The 21757-nt window shown below is 40.5% G+C and overlaps 1 protein-coding gene and 1 pseudogene across 3 annotated transcripts in view; both read left to right on the forward strand.

Moving 5' to 3' along the window:
* The window catches only part of LOC118983183 (isocitrate dehydrogenase [NAD] subunit gamma, mitochondrial-like), a 38262-nt pseudogene extending 22550 nt beyond the window's left edge, over window positions 1-15712 (forward strand).
* The window catches only part of NELL1 (neural EGFL like 1), a 729607-nt gene that overhangs the window by 478286 nt on the left and 229564 nt on the right, over window positions 1-21757 (forward strand). The gene's annotated exons all lie outside the window — the stretch shown is intronic.

Here is a 21757-nt window from a genome sequence, read left to right on the forward strand (position 1 = left end):
ATCAGATAGCGTCCTCATCTACACGAAGGACAATGATCTTCTGTCTTGAGGATTATGAAGGAGCCTCTCTCTCTACTCGGCATAGTCTAGATGGATGCATTTAAAGTCATACTTGCATCGTCCCCAAAATATTTAAAAAATTAGCGCATTTGAAGATAGATTTAGAAATAATTTCTTTTTGATGAGGAGATAATTATGAATGAAGGTTAATTCATTTTCCCCTAGAAGACATATTAATACTTTACATTAGTTTCTCAAAGTGTTAAGGAGAGGAAGGTTAAAATATTAAGGACTACAAATATTCTTTATGTGGCTATGATATAAAAGAATATTCTGCACCTTATCGAATAGACATTCAAGTGATCAGAGGAAGCCACTGTATGCAGTTATCAAATGCTTGCTTGATACATTGTTACTCTTTAGAATGTTAGTCTGTTCTTAAAATGTTTTAATTACAATTTTAAGCTAATCTGTCTAATTTGGAGTTGAGATGAAAGGAAATGACATACCATTTTGGTTTTGTTTCCTTTATTATTCTTGGACTGATATGAAATGCCCCCAAATAAGGCATTTGCACTAGTAATGATGGTCGTGAACACCCATCGATCTAGGCACTCTTCAAATGGCAGGTGCGCATATCATTGTCACAAAACTCTTTGAAGAAGAGTATTAGCCTCATGTTGTTACACAAGAGGAAACTAAGGCAGAGAGAGATATTTGCCGCAATTTCCCCAAGGTCCAATAGTTACAAATGAAAGAGCCAGAATTAGAACACAGGCAGTCTGATGACTGTTAACCCTTATATTTTGCTGCTCAAAGGAAACATCCTTTTTGAACATTAAAAAAATTAATTTGTATTTTGATCAAATTTATACAGGCATGTGGGTTAGAAAGGTAAATAAGAAGGCTTTATAACGATTAATCCAGTCTAGGAAACAGGACTCAAAGAACCTATATGTGCAACTCATGGACATGAACTAAGCGGGGCAGGGGGGGATGCTGGAGAGTTGGGGGTGTAGGGCAGAGGAGGCTAAAGGGGGAAAATTGGGAAAACTCTAATAGCGTAATCAATAAAAATACTTAAAAAAAGATTAATCCCCTGGAAAAGCTTTCTCCTTTCCTATGCCTGGAGGCCACCACTTCCATGCCTTTAACAGATTCATTTGGTGTGTTTTTGCCATATCTCTCAATAGCATGTTTCTTTGTGACTTCTTCATACTCCCAACCTTGGTATTTTTTTATCGACTGAACCACCACAAAAGACAAGCATTTGGCCACCTTTCACACGCCTCTCCACACCTCCTTTTGTTGGATCAGTGCTCTGTGTTTGTGTTGCCATTTCTGAGTATGTGCTTGATGAATGAATTACTGAGTACATTTGATTCCCTTTCCTGCACAGTGCTTTGTTCCCTGTCATTAACAACCATGTAGTTTATCATCCTATTGATCACTATGGATCTACCATCATTTATCTCCAAACATTCACCACTTGTATAAATACTCTGAAAGACATTAACCCTTTCAGGTTTGCTAAGAAATCTCCCCAGAGGTTGCTTGATTTCTAGGCTCACTGTAGCCCATGTCCTGGGAACGTCTCTTCAGCACGAATCTGGGGATCCCCTTGGCCTCTCCCTGGGGTGGTAACCACTGATCCTGTACGTCATGTGCACTCTCTCTGGGCTCACTGCTCTGGCTGGCTGGTGCATGCTTGGCATTAATTACATGACAAAGGGTAGATAGGAGAAACAAATTTGGGGAACTTGCTTCTCTGAAATCTATCTTGCTTAATATTATTAAAGGAGGTATTTAAAATTTGCTCAGAAAATGATCTGGCACATAGCAAGCAAAAGATGAGTGTCTAGTAAATAATTTTATCTTCGTCTTTGATCATTTAAATAGGCATTGTATTTTGCATTGTAAATCATTTTTTAAAGAATTTGGGAGACATTGTTCCATTGTCTTCTAGGTTTGCAATATGGGATTTGGTTTTCTATTTTTTTAATTTTTTTCTGTTACCATGTATTTATTATTTTCACCTAATATCTGGGAATTTCTTCCCTTTTAACTTCCAGCCTTTTCACTGATCATTTTTATCGTTGCTATCTTCTTTTATGCTTCAAGATCACTTCTTTTTCTTCTGTGTTTTCTTATGGCATATTATTTATATTTCATGAATGTGATGTAGTTTTTCTCTCAGGACGTTCATGATGGCTTATTTGAAGTGCTCTTCTCTTAATAGGCTCCCTGTGTGTCCTCCTTACTGTTCCTGTGTGTTAATTTATTTATTTGTTTTGGCTTCTGCATTTTATATTAGAAGCTTCCCTCAGATGTTTGAACCTGGTTCTTTGCTCATACGTGAGACCTGCACTTTGTACCAAGCACCCAGCAGAAGTTCTCTACAAATGAGCAAGGGGTGGTCGACAGTGGAATCCAGTGTAGGGTGATCTGGGTCATTCTCTGGGGAAATCTTCATTGTCAATCCCTGTAAATATTTTGTTTTTAGTTTGTTGGTTTTCTTAGAAAATACAGTTCTAAACACTTTCCCAAGGAATCTAAACTCATTTTTCAACATTGTGTTTTCTATAGAAACTTATTTCCCCTGAATTCAATATCAAACTTTCACTAAATCATGTATGGCATTCTCTCGTGTATCCCACACGTGCCCCAGTTTCCCCTCGGTTGCGGGGGGAAGTCATGTAACTGAGCAGAGGATCTGGTGTTACTTTTGGTTTTTAATTCTCGCCGGAGGATATATTTATTGCTTCTAGAGAGAGGAAGAGAGAGGGAGGAAAGGGGAGAAGAAAAAGAGAGAGACAGACAGACGTCAGTATGAGGGACATATTGATCAGCTGCCTCCTGTAAGCATCCCGACTGGGGATCAAACTCTCAACCTATGCATGTGCCCTGACCCAGAATCGAATTTGCAAACTTTCGGTGTATAGGACAACACTCCAACCAACTGAGCCACCTGGTCAGGGCCTCGGTGCTACTTCTTAATGAGAACTTCAACCCACCTTTACCTGCCACTCTCAGAAAGTATGTGGGTTGCTCATTCCTGAGCCTTTTTGTGCAAAACAAATTGTGTCTTAACTTTTCTCCCTCTTTGTGGTTAACCTTTTTCAGACCCGAAAACTCAGTCATCACTCCCTCATCTGCTTCCCAGCTTCCACTCTTGTGGTCTGCTGTGTCATTCTCCTTGTCCTTGCAGGTTTAAAATCTTTAAAAAAAAAAAAAATCCAAGAAACTTAAGTCTAATTTAATGTGATTTCAAGAAGGAGCACATGCAAATGCTTGCATTTAACCAAGCATCTTTACTTGGAAATTTGTGGATAGCTTTAATTTTGTGTAATTACAGTTTATCCGTTTGATGCCTCACATCCTGCCATCGTGTTTTGGTTTTGTGTGAGACCCTTCCTTTCGTTCCCAAGGATAGGAGTGGCAGCCAGGGTGGGACATGGAGACGTAGAAAAGAACAGAAGAAGAGACAGCAGGGTCGAGAAAGGGAGTACAAGCTTAGACCCTGGCTGGTGTGGCTCAGTGGATGGAAGTTTGTCCCAGGAATGGAAAGGTCACTGTTTTGATAGCTGGTCAAGGCACATGCCTGGGTAATGGGTTCAATGTCCTGATGGGGTGCAGACAAGAGGGAACCAGTTGAGGGTTCTCTCTCACATCTGTGTTTCTCTCCCTCTCTTTCTCTCTCCCTTTCCTCTCTCTTTAAAATCAATAAGCATGTCCTCAGGTGAGGATAAAAAAAGAAATGGCACAAGCTTAGGGGGAAGAGGCCAGAGTTTGAATCTTCTGCTGACTTAGTAGGAGCTATTAATCCACTATGAATATTACTTTCCTTATTTACTAATAAGTGAGAATAGCACCTACCTTATGGCCGCCTTTTTGGAATGGAGGTTACTAACTCAGCCTTGGATGTGCTCCTAAAAGCCTATTTTCCATCTTGAAGCAAGGGTGAGCATTGGCAGGCCGGGCTGTGGAGGCTGCAGGGAATCCATTCCAGAACCGTTGGCAAACCGCTGGCTTCAGAACGCTGTCTCTAATTTCCAGATTCTGTAGTTACTATAATAACCTTATTATAAAAATTGGTTCACACTGGCTTAACCAGTGTGGAGTGTTCCAGGGACTATGATTTGGGGTGAATTGAAAATGGAAACATTTGGGAAAACCCACAGCGTATGGTTGCCTGAGCCAGTGTCAGCAGTTGTTGAGAGAGAGAGAGTTAGTGAGTGTGTGTGTGTGTGTGTGTGTGTGTTTTGAACTAAAACCTGAGATTGTCTGAACAGAAACGACTTAACTCATGCATCCAGTAATTACAGCAAGAAAAGATTCTCTGGCCATATCCTGGTCAGCGGAAAGCCTCTAAAGTGTAAAAAGTAAAGAAAAATATTGTGATGCCACTTGTGAATGAAGTTCTTGGAAGATCACAGCCCTCCTAGACACGGAGAGAGAAGCTAGAGCGGCAAAGGCCAGGCCTAGGTGGTAATAGAGAACGTGTTCAATGGAGTCCTTCACGGAGGGGTAAAATTTATCTGCAAGGAGAGATCCCAAGTAGGCTGCCTTCAATTAACCTGTGACCTTGAGTCTTCACCTGTCTTCTTTCCAAGAAAAGCTAATGTTGCTGCTGAAGCATCGATGTGTGACATAAACTCCACTGTTCCTGACAAAAATAATTTAAAAAAAAAGAGAAATCATGAATAAGGTGAACTGCCAACCCCATCTTAACAACCTTCCTGCCGGGATGTGTGGGGGGGAGGGGTGCTGTTCCTTCCCTAAGTGTAAACTATATCCAGAAAACTCTGCTTAGTGTAGGAATAAGTGTAACTCTTCCTCAAACATGGCCTTTTCCAGTGGGTTTGGTGTTGTACAACGTGTCTTGTGTTTAGGAGAGTGAGGGACACCTTCGTGGGTTACTTGAAGTCTGGCTCTGCACGGCTCTGTCTGAGAGCCGAGGTCCCTGTCAGCTCCTCCGTGGTTAGTGAACAACGACGGGACTGGAGGCAGTGTGTTCATTGGAGGAGCTGGAACACATTGAGTCTCTCTGCATTGATCTCTTTAGGAAAGTCATTGATAAAACATGTTCATAATCAGTTGATTCTGTGGGAGAATAGGAAGTGGATTTCAGGAATTTTCTGAGGGAGAGAATGTTTTTAAAATTTTGCTTTTATTGGGGTAAAGCATTAGTAGAAAGTAGTCTTAGTCATTGAAAATGTATTATTTTTCTTTTTTAGAGTGTACACTTCCCTTTTTAATGGAGTATCTTTTAAAACCTTGTATTTTTCTTTCAAAGCCTTAAATGTTTCTCTGCTGCCTTCAGGGTGTCATAAATTTTCTTAGTTTGACATTCCAGTTTGTCTGTCCTCTGACCCCAATTTACTTTTCCCATTTATCTGCCACTGTTGTCCCACATAAACCCTTCCTTTAAGCCGAATAGCAGTGCTTAGTGTCCCCTACAGGCCTTTCAATTTTGCCTCCATCTCAGAAATCTTCTTTCCTCTGCACCCATCTGCTGCTAGCCCTTCTGAGAGGTTGGCCAGAGGCCCCTTCCTAGTCATCGCAGCCCAGGTACACGGTCGGTGCATCCTCTGAACCTCTCATGTCTCGGCTAAATCACCTGGGATCCATTTAGCAGCCGCTGGCAAATCACATTCTACCTAGATATGTTTAGGTTAACTCTGCCAAAAATGTAAGCTCCTTGAAGGCTGCAGGTTTTAACTGTGTTTCATGGAATTTTCTCTTTCTGAAATGAATAGATCCACTTAAATGTTACTTGTCTGTCTGTCTATCTACATCTATCCATCCATCTATCTATCTAGTATTTTCTGCTGGCTACTCCCACTGGAATATAAGTTCCAGAAGATGTCATGAAACTTGCCAAGATGGTAGAAGTCATTCATGGTAGGATGGTTGGCTTTGTGCCTGGGCTGTCAATCACTGACCTACACAGCCCCACGGAGATGGTCAGTGACCCTGTCATTGCCCCTTCTAGTTTTATTCAACCTCTCAACAAGATATGGACACTCACTGCTTGAGTGTTTCACTTCTCTTGGCTTCTGTGACATTTTGTCTCCATTCCCCGCCTGCTACCCGGATTGTTTCGTTTCTAGTCAACCTCCTTTAATAATTCAAGTATTGATGGTTGATGACATCCCAATTTTGTCACTTTTCTGTGCTTTCTCTACAACCATCTAACCAACCTAGTGCTTTGTGACCATGGAGGCACGACACCTTGCAGTGTTCCCATCGCTGTGACATATGTCAAAACCACTTGCTTACTCATAAACAGTAAGTTACAAGTACTTGTGAATGATTGACTTTTTAAAATAATTAGACTCTTCTGAAAATTACTGTTACAAGGATGTCACAGTCATTCATTTGCACTTTAATAGTGTGTGCTTGCGTGTGAGGAAAGGTGGAATTCGAGTGAGCTGGGAGTGAATTGCTCACAATTCATAGCCTGCTATATGCTGGCTGAAAATATCCATGAACTCTGGTTACTGATGTGTCATTGATAGTTACAGCAAGTCTGAAATATTATAACTGTGGATTTAAGTTGGGTTTGCTTCTTTGACGGGATACCTTTTGGATACAACTGGATACACTGCTTCATGGATACATTTTCACTGAGGAAGAGAGATGATGAAAACGTGTGTACACACGTACATGTGCATGGCCTAGAAATGAGAATGAGGCTGTAGTTACGGTTTCCAAAATAAAGGCAATGTGGTCATCCAAATGACATATATGATGAAATTATTTATATTAACATCATGACTACATTGAACTATGACATGCTATACTTTTTAACCATAAAATATGAGATATTTTTACCTTTATTAGCACATGCTTACTTTGCTTATATTACCTATATTGGCCTGAATTTGATCTTTAAAATATTGATTTATATCATTTTTATATTGCATTAATCATATATGTTTTCTTTAAAAAATGACGCTTTGAGATTATTGTATAAATGATGTTACTCATCATTGGTTACTAAAATGCTTTCCTAAATATGACCTATAAAAGCAGCATGGGAACTCTGGTTTATTTGACCAACTACTTTTGTTCATGTGTGTGTGTTTGGTTTTCATTACACTCTGAGTACACTCCAAGGAGTGTGTCTCATATGAAGGCTATTCATCATCTGTCATAGCAGAAGAAAAGTTGAAAACCCCAGCTCAAGGCTATTTTATGGACTCTTGTGTGGTTAACTCTCTCCCATACGCGGGCGGCTTCTGAATCTGTATCATCACCCACAGTTCTTCCTCTGGACCTGCAGGCACATATTAAGCCATCCACTACCCATCTTTATGTGGCCTTTCACACAGGCTCCCAAAACACATCGTAGCCAAAACTGAACTCGCTTCTAACCTATTCCCCCAGCCAAACTGTTTTTTCAGTGTTGTACGTTTTTATTGATTGCATCATCATTCACCCAGTCTGTTTACAAAAATCAGAATAATGTTCAATGTCTCCCAGGTGAGCAGCCAAGTTTATTGGCCTCTTAAATGTCTCTGAAAATACTTCCCTCCATTCTCACTGCCTTCACCTTAGCACAACTGCTCATCATTTTTCTGGTGGGCCCATTTCATGGTTCTCAAATGCCAGCATGCCCCCAAGTTGTTAAAATGCAGATGGTTAGGTCCCAACCCCAGACCCAGCTCCAGACTTCCTGACTCAGTAAGTCTAAGAGAGGTCCGAGGAATGGCATTTTTAACCAGTTCCCCGTGATCTTGCTGCTGCCCTGGGGATCCCTTTTGGAGAACCACAGTGACAGCCTCTTAAATAGGCCACCTACCCCCAGGCAAGCCACATTACTGTTTACCCTCCAGATTGTCCTCCCAAAAGATCATTTTTAAAGTACAGTTGGATTATGCCTCGGCAGAAAGGGCTTTCTTTCTTCTTTATTCATACCTTTAAAAGATGTCTTCTCTTTTCCAGTGTTAGGAAGAGGACTGGAGTATATGCTTGTGTAAGGGTAGCCCATTGGCAGAAACAAAACTATGAAGCCAAGTCTGGGTCATTTTTCTGCCAGCGTTCTCTCCTGGGATTACGATTTGCTCTAGCCTCTGGCACTGATGGTGGGCAGCTGTTATCTATCTTATTTGGCATATTAAGTGACCAACAGGTACCCAGCTGGCTCCTATGCAACAGCCATTTTATACCAATTTTTAGGAAGAGAAAGCAGTACCACTTCCTTTTCAGCTCCCAGCAGTCTGTCTGCAAGGACATCTGATGCTGGGTCTGACCTCCCTGGATCTCACGAGGAGCAAAGGACCAGCCCTTGGTGTTCCAAGTGAGGTAAGGGGACCCATGGAGTCTGTACAACTGGGGAGTTCCTGCTCTGTACCCCTTCCTCAAGAGAACTTCTGAATGAGAGTGTGCGTATCAGTGAGTACCTAGGTTGATCAAGTTTCAGAAGCACTAGACTAGTCCTCTGGCAACCCTTGGAAATAGTCTCCTTGTCTGTTGCCATTCTCTGTTCATAATAATATCAGTGTGTTTATTCTGTGATAAGCCAGTTTCTTCATCTGTAACGTGGGGGCTGCCATGCCTGCCTTGGTGGATTATGATGATGTGTGTAAAATATCTAGCACAGAACCTTAAATGGGGGGAGTATTGCATTGTTGTAGACCTTACTAAGTCTGTGTGTTCATCATTTGTACTTTAATTGCCCTTTGGAAAGCTTCACAAATAAATTGCCTGCCTCCTCCAACAGCCACTGACCTGCATGAGGGCATTGGTGACAGAAAGTTAAACGGGAGTGGGACTGTGTCATGTTTGCAGTTAAAGATATGCTTCATTTTCAATAAAATGGCGTAACTAGGATCACTTTGTGGGGCACAGAAGTCGCCTTCTTTCCATGGTTGATGAATTGATTTCTGGAAATATCAGACATGAATGCTTGTAACATTCTTTTAAAAGGCACTCTACCTCACAGTGGAAAAAATGCAAATCAAAACACAGTAAAGTATGAACACAATCCATTCAAATGGCTAAATATAAAAATACACCAATATCAGGTGTTGGTGAGGATGTGAAAAGCTGTAATTCTCTTACATTGTTGATGGGGATATAAAATGGTACAGCCATCTTGGAATAGTGGTTTTGTTTTTTAAGTTAACAACAATAAAAAGGTGCAAACTCCAGCAGGTAGAAATTCTCTAAGTACATAGATGAACTCAACACCATCAATCAGCTAAATATATTTGACATCTGTAGACTACTTCATCCATCAACAGCAGAATATACATTCTTCTCCAGCTCACAGAGAACATTCACCAAGGTAGACCACATTCTGGGCCATAAAATACCCCTTATTGTATTCAAAAGATGTGAAATCATACAATGTCTGCTCTCAGGCCACAGTAGAATTAAACTAGGAATGAATAATAGAAACAAAGCTGGAAAGCCCCAAAATAAATGTGGATATTAAACAACACACTTCTAAATAGCATGTGAGTCAAGAGATCTCATGAGAAATTTAACAAAATTTTGAACAAAATGAAAATACAACTTCACATAGTTTGTGGGAAGCAGTGTCCAGAGGGAAATATATAATAATGGATGAATATAGTGGAAAGGAGGAAAGATCTCAAATCAATAATCCAAGCCTCCTCCTTAGGAAACTAGAAGAAGGAGAGTAAGTTAAATCCAAAATTAACCAAAGAAAAGGGATATGAAGAATTTAAGAAGAAATTAAAAGAAAAAATCGTTAGAGAAAATCAACAAAACCAAACACTGTCTTTGATAAGGTTCTAGTTAGGCTAAGAAAAATAGAAAAGGACACAAATTACTCATATCAGAAATGAAAGAGGGAACCTCACTATAGATCCTATGGACATTAAAAGGATAATAAAGGAAGACTATGAACAATTTTATGCATGCAAATTTGATCACATAGACAAAATGCACCAATTCCTTAAAAGATGCAATTTGCCAAAACTCACACAAGAAGAAACAGGCCATCTGAATAGGCAATACAAGCTTACCTTGTTTTCTTGTGGTTTTCTCTATTGTGTTCCATAGATGTTGTGATTTTTATGAATTGAAGGCAGGACCCTTCGCCAAGGTCCTGATGATGACTCACTTCATTGTGACACGCGCTTCACTGTGGTGCCCTGGAATCAAACCCACAGTATCTGAGGTTCACCTGTATATATAGGGTAGGGGAAAGTAGGCTTACAGTTGTTCATATGGAAAACGATACAATAATTAGCAAATAAGAATAAGCTCTGTGTTTTGTTTCATCACAGCTGTAAACCTAGGTTTGCCTCACTCTGTATTTTCAAACTTGGGTCAGTACTTAATAGCCTTTCAAAACAAATTACCAGGCCCCAGTGGGTTCACTGGTGAATTCTACCAAATATCTAAGGAAAACATTATTCCATGGCCTGGCCAGGTAGCTCAGTTAGAGTGTCCTATATGCCAGGGTTGGGGGTTAGATCTCTGATTGAGGCTCATACAAGAAGCAACCAATGAATGCATGAATATGTAGAACAACAAATCGATGTTTCTCTCACTTTCTAAAATCAATAGATAAAAATTAAAAACTATATGAGTTCTCAACAACATATTTCAGATGATAGAAGCAGAGGGAATACTTTGTAACTCATGCTATGAGACCAGCATTACCCTGGTAGCAAAACCAGATGAAGATATTATAAGAAATGGAAACTATAGGCCAATATTTTTCATGAGCACAGATGTGAAAATCTCTAACAAAACATTGGCAAATTGAATCTAACAATGTATAAAAATAATTATACATCATAGTCAATTGAGATTTATCCCAGACATGCAAGGCTGGTTCAACGTTTGAAAATAAATTTATACAAAATAATATTGAATGTAGACTATAATTGAAAAATAAAAAAATCAATTTGTGTAATTCATCACTTCAACAGGCTGAAAAAGAAAAATCACCTGATTGTATAAATAAATGCAAGAAAGCATCTGACAGAACCCAACACCCCTCATGACAAAAGCTCTCCGAAATCAAGGGCAGCTTGCGCCGTTTCCTACCTGACACCACGGCTGCTCTCAGACCCTTCGTGAAACCCCCGATTGTCAAAAAGAGGATCAAGCCAGGTGGTCACATATCCTAATTGATTCTTATGCCTAAAAAGAAATATCTAGGATCTTGGGCTGAAGGCTTGAGACTGAAAACAAGCAAACAAACCAAAAGTAACAAAAATTTATATAATGACTTTTTAAGGATGACTGAGGATACTTCATACTAATATAGCTTTCTACTTCTCTACCTGTCATAATGTCCTCTCATATCACATCACATCACATCACATCACATGAGGCAAAAATGTGGGGTAATTAAAAATACTTATAGTTTTAAAAAAAGACGAAGAAGTTCACCTGGTACCAGTCAGACTGATGTGTCAAAATTCAGCAGAACTGGCAGAAACCCCGAGGTTTTGACAATAGGGTGCACCAAGATTCCAGGGCCAGGTCTTGATGCCCAGCATTGGTTATGGGAGCACCAAGGAAACAAAGCACATGCTGCCCAGTGGCTTTTGGGAGTTTCTGCTCCACAGCGTCAAGGAGCTTGATGTGCTGCTTATATGCAACAAACCTTACTGTGCTGAGATTGCTCACAACTCACCTCAAAGAACCAAAAAGCCCTTGTGGACAGAGCAGCCCAACCGGCCACCAATGTCACCAATCCCAATGCCAGGCTATGCAGTGAAGACAATGAATAGACAGCTTGTGTACCCACCGTATTTGTGTTAATAGAACCATAAAATTCTGCCAAAAAATAGAGGGTAACTTCATCAAATTGATTTAAAAAATACCCTCATAACCTACAGTTAACATCATACCTCATAATGAGAAACACAGAGCTTGTCTGCTAAGATCAGGTACAAGTCAAGGACTCCCCCTGTTACCACTATCTTTGGTTATTATACTGGAATTTCAAACTCATGCAATAAGACAAGAGAAGGAAATAAAAGGTATACACATTGAGAAGAAAGATATAAAATATCTTTGTTGGCAGATGACAAGATGGTCTATGTAGAAAATCTGAAAGAATTGATAAAAGCTCCTGGAACTAATAAGTGATTATAGTAAAATTTCAGGGTGCAAGGTTGATATATAGAAGTCGATTGCTTTCCTGTATATTGGCAATGAATAAGTGGAATTTGAAATTAAAGACATACTATTGGTTACATTAGCATCCCCCAGAATGAAATACTGAGGTATAAATCAAACAATATGTATGATCTACATGAGGAAAAGTATAAAACTCTGATGAACTAATTCAAGGAAGAACTGAATAAATTGAGAGATCTTCCATATTTATGGGTAGGAAGACTCAAAATATTCAAGCTAGCAATTCTTCCTAACTTGATCTATAGGTTCAATGTAAACTTAACCAAAATCCCAGCAAAGTTACTTGGTGGATATTGACAAACTGATTCCGGAGTTTATACGGAGGGGCAAAAGACCCAGAAGAGCCAAAACAATATTGAAGAAGCACAAAGCTGAAGGTCTGACATACTCGACCTTACGACTTACTATAAAGCTATAGTAACCAGGACAGTGGTAATGGCAGAAAAACAGACAACTAAAGAAAAAGATGGCAAGAAAGAGAGCCCAGAAACAGACCTACATAACTAGTCACCTGATCTTTGGCAAAGGTACCACAACAGAGCAAAGACAGACTTTTCAACAAATGGAGCTGGAACAACTGGACATCCACATGCAAAAAAAAATTGCAGACCTTAAACCCTTTGGAAAAATTAACTCAAAATGGATTATAGACTTAACATGTAAGCTGCAAACCCGTCAAACTTCTAGAAGGAAAACATAGGAGGAAATCTAGATGACTCTGGGTATGGGAATGACTTTTTAGATACAACTCTAAAGGCAGGATCCATGAAAGAAATAATTAAGAAGCTAGACTGCATTGAGATGAAAAACAACTTTGCAAAAATACAATAGCAAGATAATGGGAAGGCAAGCCAGAGTTGAAAGATACTATTTGTGAAAGACACATCTGGACTGTTATCCAAAATGTACAAAGAACTCTTATAACTCAACCATAAGAAAGCATTCTGATTAAAAATGGGCCAAAAATCTTAACAGATACCTCATCAAAGAATATGCAGATGATAAGCACATGAAAAGATGCTTCACATCATTTGCCATCAGGGAAATGTAAATTAAAACAACAGCTAGAGACCACTAGTATCTAGTTGGGCTATGCCTAGTAAATGACCCAACTCTGGAACACTGACAGTACCAAATGCTTGGGGGGGATACGAAACAACAGAACTGTCATTCACTTCTGGTGGTAATGCAAAATGGTACAGCCACTTGGGAGGACAGTGTAGCAATTTTGACAAAACTCAGTCATTACTTTACCATAGGACCCAGCGGTCGTGCTCCTTGTCATTTACCCAAAGCCTGCACATGGGTGTTGATAGCAGCCTTTTTTAAAGATTTTATTTATTTATCTTTAGAAGGGAAGGGTAGGAGAGAGCGAGAGAAATATCAATGTATGGTTGCGTCTCGTGTGCCCCCTGCTGGGAACTGCATCCCCTTATTGGAACTGGCCTGCAACCCAGGCATGTGCCCTGACTGGGAATCAAACCGCGATCCTCTGGCTCGCAGGCCCACGCTCCATCCGCTGAGCTACACCAGCCAGGGCGATAGCAGCTTTATTCATAATTGTAAAACTTGGGATCAAGCAAGATGTCCTTCACTGGGTGAGTGGAGAAATAGCAGTATATCCAGACAGTGGAATATATTATTCGGTCTTAAAAAGAAATGAGCTATCAAACCATGAAAAGACATGGAAGAAACCAAACTGCCTATTACCAAATCAAAGAAGCCAATCTGAAAAGGCTCCAGTAGTATATGATTCCAATGATATGAAATTCTGGGAAATGCAAAACTGTGGAGACACTAGAATGATCAGTGGTTACCAGAAGTTACAGGAGAGAGAGGCATAACCAGGCAAAGCGAAGAGGGTTTTTAGTCTGTAAAAGTACTCTGTACAGTACTGTAATGATGGATACAGTCCAAATTCAATGTTGAGTGCCAAGAGTGAACCCCACAGTAAACTATGGACTTTCAGTGATAGTGATTCGTAAATGTAGGCTCATCCGTTGGAACAAATGTGCCACTCTGGTGGAGAATTTTGACAGTGAAGGAAGCTGTGCCTTTGTCAGGGCAGGGGCTGTACAGGAACTCTCTGTACCCACCATTCAATTTTGGTGTGAACCTAAAACTGCTCTAAAACACAAGCATAAAGTTACTTTTTAAAAGTATGTCATACAGAGCTTAGCACTTCGAATGTACCTAATGAATTATTATTCACTTCCCAAATATAGTTTTTACTGTGTAACACATCACCTTTCTTGACTAGCTCTCTGTCTCTCACACTGCAATAGAATGAATGTCTTTCCAAAATAAAACACAGGGAAGGAGAGGCAATTGTGACCTAGGCAAGAATTAATGGGTTTAGGATTTCACCAAAAGAAGCCAATTCAAAACCAGAGCAAGAGCACAAATTAAACTAAACCCCAGTTAGTGATCGTGGCAGTGAAGGTGCTGCCGGCTGCTTTATGCAGGCCATGCTCCAACCTACAACTGTAGGCTGTTCTTGGGAGGTTTTACTTGGCCATGAGACCTCACAGAGGAGCATCTCATTTCAGTACAATATTCCTCCATCCAACAAGTATGGTGGGCGGCACACTGTGACCATGACCCCTGGCGATGGCATCAGGTCTGAGCTTACGCTGTGTGTCAACTGTGTTCAGGTATGTGTGCCTGTGGACTTTGAAGAGGTGACCGTTCATTCCACTTCCTGTGATGACGTTCACAATGCCATCTTGGCAGTCCATCGAAACCATGTGGCCTCGGAAGGCAACGTTGAAACTGACCGCAACCTGCCACCATGTCACAAGTCCTGCAACATGTTTCACACTGCCCTCAGTCTCTATGCTAATGTCACCCGTTTTAAGTGTTTTCCAGGTGTGGAGACCCAGTACAAGTACATAGGCATCTTCATTGTCCGGGAAAACACGGAGGGTGAATACAGTGACCTGGAATACGAGAGTGGGAAGGGATTGATAGAGGCCCTAAAGATCATGACAGAGGCCACGTCTTTGAGCATCGCCACATATGCCTTCTAGCTGGCTCCATAGACGGGGCACAAGAAAGTGACCACTGTGCACAGGGCCAACGTCATGAAACTGGGAGAAGGTCTCTACCTCCAGTCTGTAGGGAGGTGGCATCCCACTATCCTCAGATCACCTCTGAAGCCATGATTGTGGATGACACCACCATGCAGCTGGAATCCCAGCCCCAGCAGTTTGATGTCATGGTGATGCCCAATCTTTATGGCAACATTGTCAGTATCTGCACAGGGTTCGTTTTAGGGGGTGCAGGCCTCGTGCCTGGTGCCAACTATGGAACCACACATGCAGTGTTTGAAACAGCTGCATCACAGTTGGGCAAGAGCGTAGCCAGTGAGAACGTGGTCAACCGTTCTGCTATGCTGCTGGTGGGCTGTATCATGCTGAATTACCTCCAGCTCCTCTCCTATGCCACCTCCATTGTCTCTGCAGTCCTGATGTCTATGGAGAACAAAGGTGTCTGTACTCCAGACATTGGAGGCTAGGGTACCACATTGTGTGTCATTGATCCTATCATCAAGCACATCAAGAAGCTTAATTAAATGGCCAGTGTCTTGGAGGCTGAGCTGTCCAAGACCTTTCTGACCCACGTTTACCTCACTCTACCCAGTCAGAACCCCGCCCCCCCCGCCAGCTTGGTGACTATGGGCTCTGCAACAATTTGGCTTCTGCTTCAACTCAGTGAATAAAATGCCGTAAATGTCACTGCTTGTTTAAATTTGCCAACCTATTACATTGCATATTTATTGAGAAATTCTTCTCTATTTTAATCCGCCATTCATACTTTTCTATGATATGATACAGTAAATAAATTGGAGCTGTTTGGAGAGTCTTGGGGCTTTCCCAAAACTCAGCATATACATTTTCTCTTTATTTGTGTTATTAAAATTCTGGGAACCAGCCTACAGTGAAGTCTGGCTTCTCTCTAAGGGCTGTTAATAAGCTAATTAGTGCAATAAAATTTGCCTACAAAATATACGTGGTAACCTCAGTAATAAATAAGGTATTATAGAGCTGAACTAGTGCAGAGTGAATCCCCTACCCCCTAGAGATCCCACTTGGCATCCCGTGGCCTGGTTTATGTTATGAAAGTATTTTTCCTTGTGTAATTTCTCATGCATGGAATCCCTGGGTAGGGCAGCTGTCCCGGAAGTGGGTTCTGAGATTCCTTCCAGGTGGGCTGCAGAGTCTACAGGTCAAATCCCTGGTTAACAGCCACTGGGCCCACGATTTTCTGATGTACAAATAGAACCACGGGCTGTCAGCTCCCTGCTTAATGCTTCACAGTGTTTTATGGTTTACTCTTTTTTAATCTGTCTTTCAAAGAAAGACTGTACGTAAGAAAAATGAAACACACTGAGCTAATGTACATGTTTACTGTCATCTTACTGTATTTTATTTACTGAATTTTTAAGGTCATAGTTGAGAAACCCACAAACATGATCATTTTTATTAGCACTTGGAAATTGTTATTACTCAAGGAGAAAGTAAAAACAATGATTATAAAAACTTAGAGGAGTTTTATCAGCAGGGATGGCCTGCAGACTAAAGTGAGGTTAAACAAATCTGAATCCTTAATATTTCGGAAACTTTTGTGCCCAGCTGTGGTCTTGGGACACTGCCATGGTGCATGGACCACAAATTAGACATTGAACTGAGACCTCAGTCCCTTACAGTTTCCAAAAGACTCTGGCTTATCCTATTACCTGGATCTCACCTGGTCTCATTATGTATCCTCAAAGTCAGGGCCAGGGTTTAGAAAACTAAAAGCTAATCACTGAGGATTTAGTTTGAGGAGGAAATGACTATTTCAACCCTATCTAGTCTTTCTTGTAGAAAACAGTAAGCAGGGATGAGTCCATTTTAAACTAATCACTGTGTTCTCTTTATTGGATGCTAGACATGGTGTCCTTGGCCAGAGCTGCTACTGGCACCTATGTGGCCTTCCTCTGGGTAGAACTAGACCTGCCCCAGAGCCATGGTTTGATGAGGGGAGCAAGGGGTACAGTTGGGCTTGAAGTTCGCCCACCTCCAATGCTGCATGAACCCATGCTACCTTAATCGACACCACGTACTCTGTACCCTTGTTTTCTTATTGATGGCTAGTGGAATTTATTCATGGCATGGCCAGCCCAATTGCCAACAGCAGCCCAGCTCTTGGCTTCTGTCTGGTGATGGGAGCTATGCTGGTTGGTGCATTTGAGCTAAAGTTCCCCTCTCTGTTAAACATGGCTGTCTCCAGAATCTCCCCACAGTTCCTGGACCAGATAGCTGTGATGAAACCTAGTATACCATTGTGGAATTTTCCACGTACCCGTGTTAGATTTTTCTTACTTAACTATGAGCATCTCTATGGCCAATACCACATATTCTTTTTCTTATCTGCTATAGCCCATAGGATTATGACTGGTATATGTGGAGTGAGATAATAACTTTACCTACCTCATAAGGCCCTTGAGATGACTGAGTGAGAAAATGCACCTGAAGCTGATAGCACCATGCCTGTCACATATTAAATGCATGTTGCAATTTAAAAAATATTATATAAATTATTATCCATTGTATGCCATTCTAAAATCAAATTCTGAATTATATTAAATTCACTACTGTCTTTGGAAGTTAGTGGATAAGTTGCTTCCTTTACTGTTATTATGGGTTTGTAACTGACTTAACTAGAGGGTGAATCGCATTTGCTGATTCTTCAAGTCCCTTTATCTCCTTTTGGTTTCTTGAATCCCGTCACTTCGCTCCTTCCTCACAAACACCTGCTTTCTCATTCGCCTTTCTCATTCACCTTTCTCATCACAGGTAACTTCTTATATTCTGTTACTTCTAACTTGTGTTCTGACTATAATTTAGCCTCCTTAAGTCTATTTTTCTACAATGCATTCAGTGTGAGCTTTCAGAAAGGAAGATAGGGCCATGGAGCTTCCTCACGTGAAGCCTCTTACTCAGTGGCGTTCCTTTGGCCCTAAGGGAAAGTCCGCTGAGCACAGCATGAAAGGCCCCCCGTGTTCTGACCTCTGCTTCCTTCTCCAGGTTCCTCATTTCTATCCCTTCTCCCAACCCCAATACCAATCCAGTGAGGTGCTCCAGAGAGGGCTGAGTTCATTGGTAAGAGTTCTCTACTATTTCTAGTTCAAGCCTTTGCACAGGGCCTTGGTTTCTCTCCCCTCCAGGAAATGGTCTCATCCTAGAGGGCTAACCTGAATCATCCCCACCTTTGGGAAGCCTTTCTTGACCAACTCTCTTCCTGTTCCCTGCTCGGATTGAGAGGAGTCACTCTCCCAGTTCGCCCAGAGACCCCTATATGTCCTGCCTGGAGTTTATCTCTCTGGGTGTCCTTACAGGCTTTCTTTCTCCCTCACCTCACTGCATAGCGCATTCCTGGGTCATAGGAGTGACTGAGTCAGCATCAGCACCTAGGACAGGGATGAGCTCTGAGTTCTTGCTCACTCTGAATAGGTATAAAAAGAAGATAAGGAGGAAAGTGACAAGGAAGGAAGAATGGCCTGGATTCACAGCTGGGAGTGGGGGACTGGAAGAACTAAGCTATTGCAAAACACTCCTGTCAGGCTTCAGTCAGTGAACTTTCTTCACAAACTTGTTCCTCTTAAACAACTCTGAAGCCCTCAAGGCAGCAAAACAGGTGGTTGGCAGGCTGCCTTTGTCTCCTAAATTTTTCTTATTTTTCCTTTTTAATGAATTTATGGGAGGACAGTGGTTAACAAAATTATACAGGTTTCAGGTGCACAGTTCTACAACGCATCATCTGAACACTGTATTGTGTGTTCACCACCCCCAAGTCAAGCCTCCTTCCATCACCATTTATCCCCCCATATCCTCCTCCACTTCCCCCCACCCCCTCCTGAGAAGATTTCTGTACTACACTTATTATTGGGCATTATCAGTTTACTCTGCTTTGTTTAAAATCCTGATGTTATAAACCTCCTGATTTTTCTCTGAATTACCTCTTCCTCATTGTGGCTCTGTCTTAGCTCACAGCCTCACAGATCACACACTCAGGCTGCAGGGCTGACACTTATCCCAGCTCTTCTATGTAGGAGCTCCGTGCCATTGGATAAATTGTTTAACCTCTCTTTATACCATTTGTAAAATACCATCTTATAAATGGTATAAAGTGTGTTCATCTGTAAAATAAAGGTAAACACTTACCCTCAATTTGATTGTGAAAATTAAGTAAGGTTGCTTTAGTAGTCTGTGTCTGCATAAGAAACCACTCCAAAGCTTAGTGGCTTAAAACAAGTGATCATTGTCAAGGCCAGATGGCACATGTCTGAGCAGTGTGCTTTCTCAAGGACTGCTAATGGGGGTATCTAACCAACCTCAAGTTCTGGTGTCAGTAAAGATCAATACCACATTGGACAGCTAGACAGTGTCGGTCTTTAAATATCTCTACTCACCATCATCTTCCGCTTTCCTCCAGGGCTAGGATGCAAACTCCTGTTGGGGGACAGCTCTCAGTTTTTGGGAGAACATGTATCTGTTTCAAAGGCCCTTGGGGAAGAACCCTGTCGAACTGAGGACAGGAAATGTGTTTTCCACCATGAATTTACATCATCCATTGATAATTTTCCACCTTGTCTTGGCTACTAGGAAATGCAGAAAAAAGGCTGGAACATTTTTTCCTCTATGAAATTGTCTCTTTTTTCTATATTATTACTTGATTTTAATTTATTTTGGTGTATTCCATTTTCTTATATTCTATTTTACTATAAGCCACTTAAGTTAAACACAAAAGGAAAAATGGGGTTCTTCACATTCACATTCTTTTTCTTCATTCCAGCCCATTTTCAACATAGCTGCTTCTCAGAATTTTGGGCGACCCCTATAGTCCAGGATGAGAGAGGCAGAATGTGCAGATAAATGAGACTATTTGGTGCCTGAACAAAGCATCGGAGATTGAAGAGAAATGCCATTTCAAAAAATGGGAAATCAAATAGTCAATTTTTTTGTGGTAATGGCGGACAAAAAGAGACAAGACTTAGAAGAGAAATGATGTGTTATTGAAGCAAGAGAATAACTAAAATAATGGTATAAAGTGAAAACAAAGCAATGCTGACTTTTGAAAGTAGGAGGAGACTTTTGAAGAAATTGATCCGGTTCTGGGTCATTACAGACATCGCTAAACACTGATAGTATGAAGCTCTGCTGGGAATATGCAAAATGCCTGCTGGAAGCTGGTTAGAGAACTCCATTTTTTGAAGGGAGGCACTTGGTTCTGGAGTTTCCCTGGCAGCTTGCACAGCATGGATTTCAATAAGTAAAGTGTTCTTCACACCAAAATGAATTTGCTTGTGCTGTTGTGGGAAGCTAGATATATTACATTTGTGATTGCTCCAAGAAACACAAGTAAAAGAGAAAGGGGACATATTTCAAATAGGGAAAAAATGGCTCGACTTCACAAAAGCAATTAAAAAATTGGAATGCCTTGCTACTGATTTTGCACATGATTAAAAATGAACAGCCTGAGTAAAAGCAGTGTCTACTGAGGAAGACTCTAGTCTGACTCTAATCAGCATCTGGTTTGCTACAGTTAATGCCAAATTTAATTTGTGCAAAACAGATTTAAATGAATGAATGTTGCTACAAAGAGAGAGAAAAAATATATATCTAAATGCAAGGTGATTCCCCCTCCCTTTGGATCCCTCAGAGAAAAAAAATTGCCTTAGATTCAAATACTTATACGTGTTCCCATATTATCAGGCATTCTCTTAGTTCTTTTATTTTGGCCAAGGAGAAACTGTATGGAGGGGGGAAAATGATATCAGGAATGCCATTTGGGGATTTTTTCATAGATATTATCTGGAGAGTTAATTTTAAAAATCCCTCAATGAAGAATTAGTCACTCCTGGGAGAGTGTTCTCACAATTGCAAGTATTAAGTATCATTATATATATGCTTTTTAAAAATTACTTAATGAGATAGCTTAGTTTTTTGGTCACACTTAGAGACATGGGGAAACAAGAAGTCCTAATATTTGCAGTTGGACTCTTGCAACTTCACTTGACATTTTTGATGAAAATATCAAACACCGAGTTTAAAATTGCTTTAATTTTAGCAAATTAGATAGATGGGATGATGATAGGTTTGGAAAACTTTAGAGAAGGTGAAAAATGGTTCCAGGTTGGGGACGGCCTTGAAGTCAAGATTCACGAGAAGAGATTAAATGACACTATTCCATGATATGTAAAGTAAAAGAAAAGTAATATTTCTAAATTAATCCATTATTTAATGTGGCCTATTAAATAATATGCTTAATAACTTGTACATAATAAATCCATAAATCAAACTATACAGTTATCTATTTAATGTGTTCCTCAAAGTCATTCAACTTTGCCCAGAATATATTTCTTTCTTCCTTTTTTGACCTTATCATCAATAAATAGGGAATCATTCTCCATATTTGTGAGGTTGCTTATGTAGGCATTTACACTATATTCTAAATGGAACACTTTGTGGGAAGAGAAAGGAGATTTTGAAGTTATTATGCGTTAACATATAACAGCAAAGGAAGAAGTGAAGGTCTCTGGATATACAGGCAGTACTGTGGAAAGAAATGCAAA

Source organism: Sturnira hondurensis, unplaced genomic scaffold, assembly GCF_014824575.4.
Source record: "Sturnira hondurensis isolate 20B ecotype Veracruz unplaced genomic scaffold, ASM1482457v3 Scaffold0002638, whole genome shotgun sequence".
Classification (NCBI taxonomy): Eukaryota; Metazoa; Chordata; class Mammalia; order Chiroptera; family Phyllostomidae; genus Sturnira; species Sturnira hondurensis.